Below are 12,092 nucleotides of genomic sequence, written 5' to 3'. Positions count from 1 at the left end.
CAGTAGGCTGTTGGCCATAACCTCGTTGCTGGAATTGAGGGTAATGGGGAGCTGTATAACCGAAATTCTGACGCAGTTGGCACCAAGAGTCTTGCCAAAAGCCTTGCCTATTGTCATCGAAGGAGGAGTTTTGGAAGCTGCGGTGATCAGGTTTGGAGGCAGCAAATCAATTGCCTATGCTGATGGACTGTTTGGGACGCCAGCCACCGTTGAAATGGCCCCTGCTACGGCCAAAATTGCCAAAAGTGTGGCGTTGCACAACAAGAGTAGAAGATGGAATGCTGGGTGTGGGCAGCAAAGGAGCATGTATGGCAGCAGAAGATTTGTGAAGAAATTCATGTGTGAGGAGATGGTTGTGAAGATCTGCATATGTTAAAGGTTCAACCTTGGTAATAAGACTGGTAACTAAGTCTTTAAACTCTCCTCGAAGACCACGAAACACATATAAATTGAAATCTTTAAGCAAAACTAGCTAACCAGCAATGACCAATTCATCAAATAAGGCCTTCGCTTTTTGCATAAATTGAGTTACTAATTCATCACCCTGTCGAAGATCCTGAAAAGAGCCGTAAAGTTGCATAATAAATTGAAATCTTCAAGCGAAACTAGCTAACCAGCAACGACCAATTCATCAAATAAGGCCTTCGCTTTTTGCATAAATTGAGTTACTAATTCATCACCCTGTCGAAGATCCTGAAAAGAGCCGTAAAGTTGCATAATACGAGAGTTGGAGGTGAAAGCGAGAGCTTACTCAAGGGTGCCCCAAGCTGAACAAGAACTTTGATAGCCAACAACAAGATGCAAAACTTCCATAGATAGGGAGGAAAGAAGAGCACTTAGAATGAGTTGGTCCTGTTGTTTCCAGGTTTGAAAAAGCAGATTTACCTGAAGAGAGATACCATCATGGGCAAGAACATGTGTTGATGGACATGTGTTGGAGCCATCAAAAAAACCAAAAACTCCTTGGCCTAGGAGATAAGGCAGCATCTGCATACGCCAATATAAATAATTGGTGTTTGTTAATTTAAGGGAGATGATTTGATGAGTGTGAGAAAGGGAGATAATGCTTGCGACAGTAGAGGTAGCAGAGGCAGCAAACGTGGGCTGCAAGAGGAGGCGTTCACCAGCCATGGCAGAGGAGAATCCAGGTGGTGACGCAGCAGAGGAGGCACTGCAAGAGAAGAGGGCTGCACTGCCGGAGAAGAAGAAAGTTGGACTGCTGGTGTTGCAGAATTTGAAGATATATGTGGCGGCTGTTCCATTGAAGAAGGGAGGCTGGGAGGCTATGAGAAAAGTAGGTTTAATTTATTTTAGGGTTTTGTGGCTCTGATACCATGTTGAGAATAATGGAATGTGTGGGGTTGTGCCTTAGCCAACCTTCCTATTTATATAGAGGCAGTAAAACATTGCAGTAACTGTAGGGATTACAACATCCTATATTAATTTTCTATTCTGATAGATACATGAGTAACTGTAGGGATTACAACATCCTATATTAATTTTCTATTATGATATATACATGATATACATTCTATAATAGTGGTTACTGGAATATTATGTGATGTATATTAATCTGTATTTAAATCATAGTTTACTTAAGACTTGATTGGAGAGGAATTCAAGTGGTGTTTTCGTCCTTTTTTGGTTGAAAGGCAATGTTTCAGTCAAGTTAATGCATGCATGTTCTATAAAGCAGCATAGGCTGGCCTGGTGCAGGAGTGATTGAGATTGCGGCTGGATTTGTGTTTTTAAAATAACTTGAATTTTAAATAAAAATTTAATTTTTTTTTAAAATACAGTTTAAAACACGTTCGCAAACTAGCTGAATTTTCAAGAATACATGATTGCTGATTCAAACACATGTTTATCATTGCGAATTAAGGAAAAAAAAAAAACAAAAGAAAGAAGAAAACTAGGCTATGCTTTGGCAAGTAGTACAGCAAGGAAGGAAACCACGCCACGCCACTAAAACCATGCATGGACCCAACGATTATCCCTTCTGCGTGATACACGAGCAGATACAGTTAAACGAAGAGCAAGAAACCATGAAAAACCCTTATCTTGATATATTATGATGGGATTTTCAGATTCTTATGAGGTCCACTCGATTTTGGACCGACAATTATGAGAACTTTAAATTAAACATGCCTGTCATTGCCCTATCTTATAATTATAAATCATCTCCAATAAATAATATATATGTTGTATTATTTATTAAGGGTAGAATAATACTTTCAGTTTAACCTATATATACTTTATTTGTACTTAGATTAAGTTTAAGTACTCATAATAAACATATTATTGAGAATTCTAATCTCTTTTTTGTGTTTGTTTTTAGTTATTTTAATATGATATCAGAGCTAGTTTTATAAAATGAGGCTTAATCCCAAATACAACTTCACAGATCCAACTCTGCGGTGAGTTAGTTGAGGGTTTGCAGGGGGCAGCGCGCCCCTGCCAAGGTTCGGAGGAGAGCCTAAGCACTCATAAATATAAGTTAAACTGAAAGTATTATTCTACCCTTAATAAATAAGACTATATAACTATTATTTAATATCTCCCCTCAAACTCATGATGCAATTAAGCCTAAGCATTCATAATAAATAAATTATTAAGAATTATAACCTTTTTATTTTTTATTTTTTTCGTAGTTACTTTAACAATCTCCTCGTCTTACCGTCGCTTGTTCTTCTTAATTGTAATCTTCCAGTAGAATAGAATGAGTGTGTAATTAAACTTTTTGTTATGTTGTCTCCTACTTTCCTTCTCCTTCCCAGTATGAGTCTGGTTTCCTTCTCCTACTTTTTGTGTTAGAAAAAAATTAAATTAGTCGACCTGCAGCGAGGTGAGTTAACTAGATACGTTAAATAGTTCTTGATATATTCAATTTAATGAATATATAAAAGTTTTGATTTATAATTAAAATTAAAAAAATTACTTTAAAAAATTTACATATTTATTTTTTATTCCAAAAATATTACATAATTTTAAAAATAATAACAACCATATCTCCGAATATCCCCATAAAATTGGAAGGGCAAGTTAGCTTCCGCGACGCCACTACATGAGAGAAGTAGTTGCGTTTATTAATAAATAATGACCTAATCATCAATAGCCATCCACCATAAAAAGTACACGCTATACAACTTCCAAGGTAGTGTCATGTAACTTCACACGCCAGTACAAGGCACGTCATTTTTAAAGATAAAGAAACTTTATCACATTTTAATCGATTCACATGCTCAGTGCACAAAGTAACTTCGGAGGAGAAGTAATTAAGTAAGAATTTATCTACTCTTCTGATTCAATGATAAAGGATTTTAAAAGGAATTATAAGCAAGCTTTTAGAGCATTTATCTACTTCCCACGATCCCATGATCCAGCAGCTTGTAGAGCAGCACCTTATCTGCCCCTATGATCCCATGATCTTGGATGCCTATAACTGCTACTAACTCACGTTTTGCATGCCCAGTTGGCAGCCCCAACTGCCATTTTGTGCTGTGTCAGCTATTGGGTCTCTCGCATGCTTTAGACAATCCTTCTTCCAAGTTTTAGAGCGTGCCAAGTCGAACCCATGACTTGCACAAGTTGTTGTCCGCTGCCGAATTCGTATCTGCGTGCAGGCTCCAATGTCTGCATTGCCGAATTCGCATCTGCGTCCATGCTGTCAATGTTTGCATTGTTGAATTCTGCAATAGCCCTTGTTCTTGTCAGCCTATCCCCATGACGAGTTTTCTTGTTTGGCTTGGATAGTCCAGCATCTAGCCCATGTTCATCAATAATTTGCGCTCCTGATTTTCCTTTAACGAACCTTCAGCTGCACAAATCTGCACTACCAATTTTTTCCATTGCTGGCATGGCTGCCAATGTTCGTGCTGCTGAATTTCATGACAGCCCTTCTTCTCGTCAGCCTATCCCCCTGATGATTTTTCTTGCTTGGCTTGGACAGTCCAACGTCCAACCCATGTTCGTCAATAATTTGTACTGCCGATTTTCCTTTGATGAACCTACAACTGCACAAATATGCGCTGCCAATTTTTCCCATTATTGGCATGGATGCCAGCACCATTAGGCACTGTTTTGGACAGCCTGCTGAAGTGTGCACCACGTGCATATTTGCCACTTACTCTTTTACTTAGTGCTAAACACACATATAAGATTTACGTATGTCATTGCTTGCCTATCCTTCTCCACAAAAATAGTACTAAGTTGAGCTCTTTTCCGGAAGTCCCTTGCAAAGTGCTTACCCTCGCAAATAAAGAAGCTCGAACTTGATTTCGAAACCTTTTTCTTGCCCTTGGCTTTTGACTTCCCATTGCCATCAGCCTGTTTAGGTTTTCCACCACCAAGCCCTTTTTTCTTCCTTTTCATCTCATACCTATCCATCAGTTTTGACGAAACAGAAATGCTCCAACAATCTCTTTGCTAGCATCTACTTTAAAATATGCCAACCCATCAGCAACAACGATAGCTGAAGACAAGTTTGAAACTTTCTGTCTATGCAACTCCAATTATGCCCACGGCTGAAGTCCTAATAAAAAATTGAACATTATGTCCTTCTTGGACATATTATCAATATCCAGAATTAAAGAACTAAATTTCTTCACTTAATCCCTTACCGACTTGTCTTGCTGCAACTTTTTCAAGTCTTCCCTTGCAATCTAGGACATGTTGTTGGGTAGAAATTGCTCTTTCAACTCGTGTTTCATAGTCTCCCACGTCTCCACTTTTGGCCTACCAGCATTCAAGTCCTCCTTGGAATTTGTTCACCACCACAATTTTGTATCACCCGATAAGTACATCACCGCAATGTTCACTTATTCAGCCAACCCAACCTTGGTAACACTGAAATAGTGTTCCATATCCGATAAGAAATTCTCTTATTCCTTGCAACTTCTAGCACCACCAAATGTTATAGGTTCTGGAACTTTAGGCTTAAAAGAACCTGCACCCATTGATGCAGTTGCGACTGCTTGTTTCAAGACAACTAATTTTGTGTCAACAACTTGTAACTTTTAGCTCATCTCTACCGTAAGTTCTACATATTGTCCAGCAGCCATCGCAGCGATTTCCATAGCCAACTCAAGTCGATCCTGAATTGAATGATCTTCTTCATCGGGAATGTCCCCCATCCAGCCCTCTAGATGAAGCAACCTTTCCTGAATAGTCTTCATACTTGCTGGCATAAAACTTTCATCCACCAATTTCACAAACTATCCCAACGATAGCTTCAACAAATCAATCCTTTAATTTTCCCATAGAACAATCTTGTTGTTTTGCCAAGAATATAACCGCGTTCTGATACCAATTGTCATGGGGTAAAATTTTTGCTCCACAAATAAACCCATGGTGCAGCCCAGTACCCGCAAGACTCAACCTTCCCTTACTAATCCCACTTGTGTTTGCCTAGTAACTAAGTGTTTCCCTCACCCAAAAGGTTTCCCCCACTTTCCCAAGTTAAGTAGACAAGCAGAATACATAGGTGATGTTGCATAACACCAAACAAAGCACATCAAGAATACAAGAACTCTCAACCTTTATTTATCTCGTCAACAAAGTATTACACAATAAGAGTGTCTGTGCTATGCACAGAAATTGCATGCTACAAAAAAAAAGGCTTTGCAACCTATTTATACACAAATATGTAAGCTATAGGTATCAATGCCTTCGCCTTCACCACTACATACATACATCAATAAAAAAATCGATTTAGGCATCTTAACAAGTCAAGCGTATGAGCTTGCGTCAGATTATGCTACTATGCCATGTAATGAAGTGAATACCAACAAATGTGTGATTTGTGGTGATGGCTATGAATATAATGCCCTTTTCTTTTGATTTTTATTGGGCCTTTCTTACTCTTCTTTTTTAATTATTAATATGGGTGTCCAGACCAACTTGCACGTACTTTGACTAATTTCACGGGCCCTGAAGTTAACGACCATGTAAACCTCTAGTGACTCTAAGATTTGTGAGATTCGAACTCGTAATTTCTAGAGAATAGATACAAAATCTGACTAATTAAATTATACCCTCATGATTGCACATTTCTAGAGATTTGAACATTTTTTATTATTATTATTATTATTAATGTGGGTGTGCGGGCCAACTTGTGTGTACCTCAACTAATTTTACGGGTCCTGAAGTTAATGACCATGTAAACCTCCAATGGATTTGAGATTTATAAGATTCGAAATTGTAATCTCTAAAAAACAGATTCAAAAGCTGACTAATTAAACTACACCTATTGCACCTTTCTTTCTTCTCTAATGACCAGAGATAGTTTGTGCGGTTTAGAATATAATAATAACAACAATCATAATAAAAAATAATGTTTTCTCCTGGAAATGGTGTGTGTATATATATATGTTTTGTAATTTGTATTTTAATTTATTTTTTTATATATATTTTTCTTTGAAAAATTATTATACAAAAACTAAAAATAAAAAAATTTTATTGTTGCAAATACGTTAATAACACCTATACATTAATGTTTTTGTATTAGAAAAAAAAATAAAATTAGTTGACTTGCAGCGAGACGAGTTAAATATACACGTAATACTTTATTTTTAATATTTATTAGCCCAAATAGTTTTTTGATATATTTAATTTAATGCATATATAAAACTTTTGATTTTTAATTAAAATTCAAAAAAAGACTTTAAAAAATTTTACATATTTATGTTTTTTACGAGAAATATTACTTAACTTTAACCAAAACGTAGATCAAATAATTGATTTAGGCTTTTATATTTTTAAAATAATTTTAAAAAAATTAAAAATTTATTTTTTCTCTCCCAACATCCCCGTAAAATTAGCTTTCCCGACGCCAATACATGAGAGAAGTAGTTGCGTTTATGAATAAATAATGACCTCATCATCAATAGCCATCCACTGACAAAAGTACACGCGATACAACTTCCAAGGTAGTGTCATGTCACTTGACATGCCAGTACGAGGTACGTCATTTTCAAGAAACTTTTATCACCTTGTAACCGATTCACATGCTCAGTGTACAAAGGAAACTTCGGGAGGACAAGTAATCAAGTAAGAGTTTATCTACTCTTATGATTCGATGATAAAGGATTTTAAAAGGAATTATAAGCAAGCTTTTAGAGCATTTGTCTTGATGAACTAAGGCCTGTTGATAGGTTCGCTTGTGTCACAGTAACAGATCTTGCTTGGAATGTTGATTGCATTGCTAAGATCCTTTCAAAGCATGCGTGGTCGAGAAATTAGTTTTGACAAGATTAGTCTTCAATTTGGCACGCGACATCCAAGACTTATTCAAGATGACATTATTCAAGACTTTTGTAATATAGTTTTATTAGTTTGGGTGTAGATTTAAATGTGATTTGTAAATGAGTAATGTTAAAATAATTGTTTTAATGTAAAAATTTAAATTGTTAAATGACATTTGACACTACTAGAAAATCAGCGAAAACCAACAGAATTATCGACATATTTTTTTGTTCCGTCTCTAATTATGTTGGTATGTACCAAAAGAAAATACCCGTTAGCAATAAGGTTGGTATATACTGATGGAGTACGTCTGTCGATATATATCGATCGTATCGCCGATGGATTATATAGTTTTTTTTAAAAGTTGCAACTGTGTGATGATGTGGATTTTTTTTTAAGACGATTTTACCAATAGAATGACCAAGGGCTTCAAACAGAATCTCCGTACAGTGATGTGGCACAGTCACTGGCGGACTCACCGACAGGTATATCGATGGAACGTGTCTGTCGGTGATTCCATATTTAACAGTTGATATATACCCACTCTGCCAACACTCTATTTCTCTTTCTTCTTCCCTATCTTCTTCCTCATCCCACCTCTCCCCTCCCGAACTGCAGCTAACCACCCATCACAACTCTCCCCCTCTTCTCAACACAAGCACTCAAGTTTCTTATACTTTCGTACGTGGTCACAACATCTGTTCTTGTGGATTTTATCATTTTTTGTAAATAAATCTATCCTTTTTAGTTTTAGCATTTAAATGTGAATTTTTTTTTTTAGTATATGTTTTTTTGTTAACGTATGTACTTGTTTGATTGTTATTTATCAAATAAACTTGTAGTATGAATGTATGATTTTGTAGTTGTTATAGTTTGTTTTAGATTTTGTCAAATTATATTTGTTTGTAAATTGTTGAAACTTTGTTTGAGTTACACCAAATTAGATGCGTTGTGATGAAATAAAAAATAGTTTGTTTAACGATTCCGTTTTAATTTTTATCAATTCTATTGCGAAGTTATGATTTCCGTAAATTTATATATGTATAAATTTGTATGCACGTTGATAGTTGATAATGAATATTTAACGCAAGTGTTTTTTTAGTTTGTTGGATAATGTCGGGGCAAACAAATATTTTTGTTATGTTTATTTATGTAACATAGTTAACTAATACATGTTATCGTTATAATTTTATAGAGGTTCGATAGAAGTCATGGATGTATCGAGACTCACCCCAAGGATTGCAGAGGATGGATTGTTGTAACAGGGTTCAGGATTTTATTAATTTCACAACATCTATCCCGATAAATTTTACTAATTGCGGTATTAGGTGTCCATGCACGAAGTGTAAAAATAAAAAGTTTTTGCATCAAGATGTTGTAACGATGCATCTTCTACCCAAAGTGTTCATGGAGGATCACCTGTGTTGGTATGCACACCGGGAACTATTTGTTCCTAATGAGAGCATGGTAGAAAGGGTGGTTGGGTCAACTTCTAGTGCTAGCAACATGCATGAAGTTGGAAATGACAACAGTAATCCTTAAAGGAACATGGTTATAGATGCAATCAGAATGAGTGAATGTAATGTCAGTGAATGTCCAATCATGGAAGAAGAACCTAATACAGATGTAGCAAGTTGTTTTAACTTGATGAAAGATTCTGATGAACCATTATTGGATGGCTGCACAAACCACAGTAAATTATCGGCTGTAGCGCAGGTGTTCACCATCAAGTCATATAACAAGTTGAGTGAGACCGGTTATGACAAGATTATCAAATGGGATAGAAGCATTTTACCTGAAGGGAACAAGTTGAAAGAGAACTTCTATGCTGCCAAGTCCATGATGAAACCCCTTAGTTTATGCTACCAGAAAATTGACATGTGCCCTAACTTCTGCATTTATACTACCTTGAGAATGCTGAGCTGAACGAGTGCATGACAAGTGGCCATTCCTGTTATAAACCTAGAACTGGTAGAGGAAAGACTCTCGTGGCATATAAAAAACTTAGATACTTCCCAATCACACCTAGACTGCAGAGGTTATTCATGTCACGAAGGACTGCTGAGCACATGACATGCCACCAGTCACATTATGGGGTTGATGGAGTGATGGTACATCCTTCTGATGGCGAAGCATGGAAACACTTTAACATTGTGCATCCTTCCTTTTTAGCTGAATTAAGGAACATGTGTCTTGGGTTTTGCACAGACAGATTCAACCGATTCGGGTCATTTGCTACTCCTCATTCTTGTTGGCCAGTCATACTGACAGTTTATAACTTGACACCGTAGATGTGCATGAGGTTGGAGTTCATGTTTTTATATATGGTTATACCAGGTCCGAGCAGTCTGGGGTGGAATATAGATGTTTGTCTTCGATCATTGATTGATGAGTTAACGCAATTGTGGTTCTCTAGAGCTTTGACTTATGACATCTCGAGGAAACATAATTTTGTTATAAGAGCGGCTTTGTTGTGGACTATTAATGATTTCCTAACTTATGAAATGGTTTATGGTTGGAGCACTCATGGAAAACTAGCATGTCCATACTGTGTCGAGAACAACAAGGCATTCATGCTAACAAACAAGGGTAAAGCTTCTTTTTTTTACTGTCACCGTCGTTTCTTGCCACCGAATCACAGGTACAAAAAGAACAGAAAGGATTTCTTTGTTAGTAGAGTTGAAAAGGATGTTGCACCCCTGCGTCTTTCTGGTTAAGAATTGCATGATGTTGTGTTAGAGTATGGTGACATTGTGTTTGGTCTCCAATCAGGTAAGCAGAAGTTTCCTGGTTTTGGTTTGACCTATAATTGGGTGAAGCGAAGTATCTTTTGGGAGCTTCCTTATTGGAAGACCAATCTTCTCCGCCATAACCTTGACGTCATGCACATTGAAAAGAACGTGTTTGAGAACATTTTCAACACCGTCATGGATATGAAGGGGAAGATAAAGGACAACATCAAGGCTAGATTAGATGTAGCGTTGTTCCATAACCATAAAAATATAGAGTTGGTTTGTGATGGGTCACGGGTCGCAAAACCAAGAGCAAGCTTCGTGTTAGAGAAAAACACACAACTACTAGTCTATAAATGGCTTAAGAGTCTGCATTTTCCTGATGGACATGCCTCGAACATATCATGATTGGTTAATACTGAGGAATGCAGATTATATGGAATGAAGAGTCATGACTGCCATGTGTTTATGCAAACACTCATCCCATTAGCTTTTCGTGATTTGTTGCCAAAGGGGATATGGGATGCACTAACGGACATCAGTCATTTCTTCAGAGATATATGCTCCAACAAATTGAATGTTGATCACATTGAAAAGCTGGAAACGAATATCGTCGAGACAATATGCAAACTTGAGATGATATTCCCTCTATATTTTTTTGACTCAATGGAGCCTCTACCCGTACATTTACCGTTTGAGGTAAAAGTTAGAGGACCAGTCCAATACAGATGGATGTATCCATTCAAGAGGTTAGATATTATAGTTGCTATGTAATTCATAAAATGTTTTTTCATTTTTGTAATTGATAATTTTTTTATTAATTCTATATATATATATATATATATATATGTATGTATGTATGTATGCATGCATGCATGCATGCATGCATGCAAGTACTTGTTCAATCTTAAAAAAAAAGGTTAAGAACAAGGCACATGTTGAGGCGTCAATATGTGAGGCCTATATTGTTGAGGAGATCTTAATATTTATCTTATACTGTTTCAAACCTTATTTGAGAATGAGGATCAACCGTGTTCCACGACATGATTATGGTGGTGGAGTGCTTTCAAGTGGAAACTTGTCAATATTCTCTAATCCTGGACGACCCACACCTAAAAATGTCGTGAAGGGAAGAAATTTGCCTAAAATAGAGTTTAGACAATCACAAAATTATGTCCTATTTAACTGTGATGAGCTGAGACCTTTTATTAAATAAGTAGATGTTCGACTTAAACTTTGTCAAGAGTGTACTATTTATATATTGTGATACCATAAACTCATATAAGTTGGAATAACGTTGCAGGCAACATCGACAATACTTACTGTCTAATAACTTACAGCTGACCGAATCCTAGATCTTTTAATTACAAGATGAACAATTTGCCATATGGTTTAGAACACATGTAAGTTCTATCACAAACTCATTATCTCTTGCAATGTATTTATTCATTATTGTTGTATTTGATATACAAGGTTTATCAAATGGGAGGTAGTGCTATTATTTCACTGTCTTTACTAAGCTCGGGCTCTAAAAGAAAAGTCAAGTGCTGTAACGAGTATTTTGTCAATGGATATGTCTTTCATACTAAAAAATACGGGCATAGAAGAAAGACATACAATAGCGGTGTTTGTATTAAGGGATCGACTTCGAGTGAGTTTGAAGTTGACTACTACGGTAGATTGGATGAGTGATTAGTACTTAAAAGTATATTTTTATCAAGGTTTTATATCATCATTTTGCACTTGAAGTATCAATAACTACTTAACTAAAGCATGTTTTATAATAACATACGTAATAATATAAGATACCTTTAATTTATGGTAAATGTTCATCTTAAATGCAGGCTTATCACATAAATGAAAGGATTGATTTATGAGTTTAAGTATTGAAATTGAAAGGACAAAGAGATGGCCAAACTTAGAAAAGAGATATTGGTGCATTCCAAACTGGAATACTGTTCGGTAATTGGGTCATATCTCAAGTTCTAGATGTCCAAATGACCTAAATATTTATTATAGTATTTATTTTATTTTCTCTTTTCACTTTTCTTGTATTTAACTTTGTTTCTTTTGTTTTGTTTTGTTTATTTTTCTTTTGTTTACTTTTTCCATTTATTT

General features: G+C 36.1%; 2 pseudogenes; both read left to right on the top strand.

The window, feature by feature from the left end:
* The first annotated feature begins 9,350 nt into the window (after positions 1-9,350).
* Positions 9,351-10,114, top strand: LOC140955529 (uncharacterized; annotated as a pseudogene).
* Positions 10,115-10,124: 10 nt separating this feature from the next.
* On the top strand, positions 10,125-11,190 carry LOC140955528 (uncharacterized; annotated as a pseudogene).
* Positions 11,191-12,092: the final 902 nt, after the last annotated feature.

This window comes from Populus alba, chromosome 4, assembly GCF_005239225.2.
Source record: "Populus alba chromosome 4, ASM523922v2, whole genome shotgun sequence".
Classification (NCBI taxonomy): domain Eukaryota; kingdom Viridiplantae; phylum Streptophyta; class Magnoliopsida; order Malpighiales; family Salicaceae; genus Populus; species Populus alba.
Note: the sequence above shows the minus strand (reverse complement) of the source record. Positions and strands in the feature narration are given on the sequence as shown.